Consider the following 6680-nt stretch of genomic DNA (forward strand, 5'->3'; position numbering starts at 1 on the left):
GGATTCTGTATCATCATCATATTGTGAGATTGAGTTATCGGAGTGGCGGCGAATGGAAAATTCGACGGTCCTTGTATTGCATGCGCTCTGCCCGTCTAATGTAACCTTCTGGTAACATATTCGTGTCTAGGACACTAATTATGCACTAAACTGACATTTTTGGCGGAAAAACTGGTCCATAAAGACAGGTAAAGTGTTACCATGCTGATCAAGAGAATCTAAATTAACGTTCAATATTGTTTTGCACTAGGCTAAGTTGCGCCTCTATATAGGTTCCTTTCAGCTGCTATTCGTTTCTGTCGGACAGCCAGGATGCAGGTGTTTTTATTCGTAACGACGGTACTCTTTACGCACGAGCTTACCTGTGCCTGATGGACAGCTCCCCTTGTGCACTTGGGTTATAGCGGACCGTCCTTTCTGCAGGGCTTTCCGACTGGCTGCCTTCATGTTACACACGTTTCCATAAGTTTGCCCGTCACTTTATATCCCATTTGACACTGACAAACCCCCTTGGAGCTCCGCTTCCCCAGAGGAGTCTTACACTCCAGTCCGTCCCCGCACGGGAGGTCGTGTTTTCGGCCACAGGGCTCCCCCTCGGCCCTGGAGCAGACGAGACAGCAGTCACACCGGTCGGGCACGTACCCGCTGGGGCAGCTCGGGCTCGGGCATCTGCTCACGTCGCACCGGGAGAAGCACTTGGACCGCGGCTGATGTCTACTGTCTACTCTTTGTCTACTCAGGTCTACTCAGGTCAATGACCACACCAAGACAGGTTGTCATCACACCAAAAACAGTTCTCCTTCTGAGAACTACGATACAGAGACTTCTCCATCCATTACATTTGTAAATACAAAAATGGTCCACAAAATGTGACCTTTTTGGACAAGAGGGGCACACCAAGTCTCCACATCCACGAGCAAAAGCTTAGAAATGTACGGAATCTCATACTAAGGTGTTTGTTGTTTAATGAGGTAATGCATAATGATTCAGATGATGTCCTGTACAGTATTATGTGACTGGAAAACATATATTTTCCATTATTTCATAATAATAATAATTTCTCATAATTTCCAGCTCCCTTTAAAAAAGTGAAGAAAGGAAGATTTCCCAACCACAACTATTTGCTCATCTTCCTTTTAACACTTCCCTCTTCCTAAAAGGACACCAACAGAGACACTCCCTTCTCAGTCCTGGACACATGCTAAGGCAGCTACATACAGTAAGTACGAGGGACCAGTTGAGATATAGTCAGGAAACATAGATGTCTGAAGCCACCTATGACAAGCCAGACATGCCTGAACAGGTCAAGTATGACAGGAATGAGGTCGAGGAGAGGATTGTGGATATCTACGTCAGTGCAGACATCATCAGAGGTCATGACCCCAGCCCTAGGACAGAGGACTCCACTCCAAAGAGCCTAGCACGTGATCAGCTGTCAGGTAATACACATGTGGGCGCGTGTAAACACCCCCCCCCCCCCCCCCCCCCCCCACACACACACACACACACACACACACACACACACACACACACACACACACACACACACACACACACACACACACACACACACACACACACACACACACATTGTATCCAACTATACAGACATCCCTTCTAACATCAGGTGCTGAGAGGTCAGAGAGGAGACCCTACAGAGCTGCTGCAGTGTGTCTGGGGCTGCTCTCTGTTCTCCTGCTGGCTGGGATCATAGGCCTGTTGGTCTACTGTGAGTATCTCCTACTCATCATCTGTGATTACTGTAACATTGGTTTAGACTGTTTTAGTTGGCCATTGTTTATTATTCATATGTCATTTATCCAGTCACTGAAAAACAAAACAACCTGACTGAAGAGAGAGACAAGTTACAGACCAGCAATAACAACCTGATTAATGAGAGAGACCACCGCAAGAGGTTACTTGGTCAGTGGACCTTTCTTTCTTTCCTCATCTTATGCTTTCTAAAAAAAATAATTCCATTTTAATTTTCCATCTTAATGAACGTCTGTCGCTACAGTGTTGTATCACAACTTTCTCAGTAGTAACGCGTGATCTGCCTTGTCACTTATGTTACATAGGCTCAGAACTGTAACTACACATTTGAAATACACAACATACTAACATACTCATAATATTGTGAAATTATTGATATAATTATTATAAACACAAAATTATGATAAACACAGCATGAGACAGGATTTGTGTTTCACGTCACCTGACTGAAACACTGATATTTACTTTAAATTAGGTCTGTAAAGATGATAGCCTACAATCATTGATTAATGCTTTATTGCTAACTAGGTTTGTATCGGATTTCAGACCAAGGACAAGAAGTTAAAGATAGAGTGAGGGACATGTAACCAAGTAAAGCCACGTAAGGCTTGTTATACACAATAAGAAAGCTTTTGTCTTAATCTATAAATGGCAATCTTTGACCTGGGGGCCATCATTTTAATGTTAACATGCTCATTTCTTTAGGCACCAGTTTGATACAAAAATAATATATATAATTGCTGACCATTTAAACGGTAAAACAAGATATGCATTTCCACATGGGATTAATGTAGATTAATCAACAAAAATGTATCAACACATTACTGTAAATATACTTTGTTGTCAAACAGAGAATAGCTGTTGTGAACAATGGAAGAAGTTTAACTCCAGCTGTTACCTTCTCTCCACTGAGCGGAAAACCTGGAATGACAGCAGACAGGACTGCAGAGGCAGGAATGCAGACCTGGTGATCATAAACAGCAGAGAGGAACAGGTGAGTGAGTGAGTGAGTGAGTGAGTGAGTGAGTGAGTGAGTGAGTGAGTGAGTGAGTGAGTGAGTGAGTGAGTGAGAGAGAGAGAGAGAGAGAGAGAGAGAGAGAGAGAGAGAAATTAACCACTTTATCTTCTTTCTCATTTCTCATTTGAAGAAGCATGTCTGGATTTATTAATTATTAATTATTTATTTATTAATTGGGAGGATGGGGAATGCACACTAATGCATACAATAAATAAATGTACTCTATTCTCAATTTTCCCCCCCTAATAAAAGGACTTTCTCTTCAAATTCAAGACACGCGTCTGGATTGGTCTGACTGACAGCGATGTAGAAGGGACCTGGAAATGGGTGGATGGAACACCACTAACCACAGAGTAAGAGAACTACTCTGATAGTTTGGCTCTAATCTATATATATTTTTTAAAACATGAAACTTCCAGGTATCAGTTTTAGCATGTTGTTACCACGCATCTGACTGTATGGTTCTCTGTGTTGTTAACCCTGTAGGTACTGGTATGCACAGCCTGACAATGGTGGAGCTCAAGGACCAGAGAACTGCGCTGAGATATACATTGAGTATGACACGTTAGACCTAAATAAATCATGGAATGACTCTCCATGTAACCGTGATAACCAATGGATTTGTGAGAGAGACTATCAAAGCACCATAGTGTGACAAAGTGACACACTTAAAAATGGGATTTGTGAGAAATTGGGATTGGGAAATTGGGATTTGTGTTAATCAATAGCAACATACTTTTACAAATGCCCCCCCCCCCCCCCCCCCCCCCCTCTCACTGGGTAGTGTGTAACATTTCTTTATGATGCATTTGCCATGTAACATGTGCATACAATGTTGTAACATGTGCATACAATGTTGTAAAAGCCTAATTTGATTTATTCTCACCTGATCATTCTTGCTTTAGTCAACCGAAACTCAACAATTATTGAATATGTGTTAATAAAGTGAAATGGAGCCAATCCTTCTTAATGAAACTGCCAAGCTACAGTATGAGCTCTAGGCTACAACAAATACTCCCCGCAAAAAAAACAATATTAGGTTTGAGAACTCATGCGAGTAACTTGCACCCCTTACTAACATATTCTGCTCTAATTCTCCAGTGATATTGGATGATGTGTGTGTTCATTGATTTAGGATGGTGTATGTGGTTTTTCTGAGGGTAGAAGACTCTACAGACTGGCTGCTGTGTGTTGTAGCCTGCAGTGTGAGATTGCAGAAACTTCCTGCGATTGTAGCGTCATGTGTAGGCCTAGTCGTTATGATTCCCTCCTCTGTCAGAGAGTCTGGGAAGGATCTGGAAGCATTCATGCCTTCTTCTCTCCACATTGACTCATCATCAGTCACAGACAGACAACTACTGAAACCAAGTTGCATACATGAGGAATCAACTGTATCACAAACAAAAGAGTTTAGATCATACTTCTCAACTCCAACATCCCAGGAACAGATAAAGGGACTTAATTAATAGTAACACACTCAGCAGAGAACCCCTGGTTTAGATGGGCTAATTACACTCTGCAGAGAAACTGGAGGTCAAGGGGGAGTGCAGCAACAGGGTCTAAAAAGGTCACAAAACACCCACTGTCCAATTTGCAGTGGTTTTGCAGTGTTTTTTTTAAACATTGTTCAAAATACATAAAATGTATATTTTGGAGTATGTGACAATGCACATTTGGGGGTTTGAGATGCTAAAACACAAAGTAATCCATATTATTAGAATGTACTGACAATACATTCAAACTAACCATGTTGTATAGAATAAAATCATATATGACTTGAATTGATTAATCTATTTTTAAATGGAAATAATATACATGCCACAAAAATATGTACATCACGTCACGCCCGTTGTATATGACAAATCAACTTTGATTTGATTGGACAGTGCTGAAATCGAGCGTTCTTCTTTTTTTCTTTTTTTTTGTACATATTTAAAAAACGCTTTCTAACTGCCTCGAGACGCAAACCAAACAAGAAGACACGGAACCATACGTTGACAATGGAGGACGGAGACTTACAGTAAGTGTCTGAGCCCATAACATGGTTGAGTTACAGCCAATATAACAATATTAAAGATGAGGCGTAGGGCCTAGTCATTAAATATCTTGATGATGTGTGAGGTTTATCTATGCCCTATGGTGAAACTGAAAGGCCCTTTCCTAACCTGTGTGAACTCTCTGTCGCTAGCTCGGTGGTCAAACGTTCTGGCCACAACACCATCCCAATGTCGGCACGAGTTATCAGCTGGCAAGAAAAATGCGTTTTTAAACCATTCAGAATATCCCAAATAATTCGAAATAGTGTACATTTTACCTGTTAATTCACGTAGTGCAGAAAACTCTCGGTGTTTTCGTCTTTAAAACAATAGCGTGTTACATGTTAGCCTATGTTGACAAGCATAACGGCTTGTAGGAGCAAGCAAATCAAAACACGATATTTATAATCATAATTTTAAAAATATATTTATAACCAACAATTAGGTGATTTATTGTTTTATTTCATTACGTTTTGTAGCCTGTGCTTTGTATTGTATTTTGTATTTTGAAGAGTTTCTAAACAAGTGTGCTTTATCTGCAGTCCTATACCGTGAGACGCCCAACATCCTAAATGTGCCACTATCCTCCACTGGTCCACATGAATAGCTACATATAAGTTATTTTCTGACTTGAATCAGCATCACGTTTCCTGTGGCTTGAGTCTAAATGAAATGCCCAATACAATAGGCTACAGGAATAAATATCAGATATACAAAAGCCAGTAAAGTTGTCTTCAGCTTCTGAAAACCTCAAACTGACCCTAAACACAACCAAAACAAACCATTAACCTAACCTTAACCAAATGTTAACAAATTAAGAAATTCAAAAGCCATGTCCCATTAGTTGTTCCCATCTTTTACAAGTTAGACTAAAAAGGTTATGTTCGACAGGGGGGACGCCATCCCAGAGAGCGTAACAAGTGATCAGCTGTCAGGTAGTACATGTGTGCATGTATACACACACACACACACACACACACACACACACACACACACACAGAGAGATACAGATAAAAAAGAAAGAAAGGAAGAAATAAAGAAGATAATTATTATATTGTAATTGTAAAATTGTAATTTCACAGGGGGTGCCATCCCAGAGAGCGTAACAAGTGATCAGCTGTCAGGTAGTACATGTGTGCATGTATATACACACACACGCACGCACGCACGCACGCACACACACACACACACACACACACACACACACACACACACACACACACACACACACACACACGCACACACACGCACACACACACACAGATATACAGATAAAAAAGAAAGAAAGGAAGAAATAAAGAAGATAATTATTATATTGTAATTGTAAAATTGTAATTTCACAGGGGGTGCCATCCCAGAGAGCGTAACAAGTGATCAGCTGTCAGGTAGTACATGTGTGCATGTATATACACACACACACACACACACACACACACACACAGATAAAAAAGAAAGAAAGGAAGAAATAAAGAAGATAATTATTATATTGTAATTGTAAAATTGTAATTTCACAGGGGGTGCCATCCCAGAAAACGTACCAAGTGATCCGCTGTCAGGTAATCACACACACACACACACACACACACACACACACACACACACACACACACACACACACACACACACACACACACACACACACACACACACACACACACACACACACACACACACACACACACACACACACACACACACACACACACACACACACACACACACACACACACACACACACACACACACACACACACACACACACACACACACACACACACACACACACACACACACACACACACACACACACACACACACACACACACACACACACACACACACACACACACACA

Source organism: Nansenia antarctica (genome assembly GCF_963989245.1).
Source record: "Nansenia antarctica genome assembly, chromosome: 6".
In the NCBI taxonomy this organism is placed as follows: Eukaryota; Metazoa; Chordata; class Actinopteri; order Argentiniformes; family Microstomatidae; genus Nansenia; species Nansenia antarctica.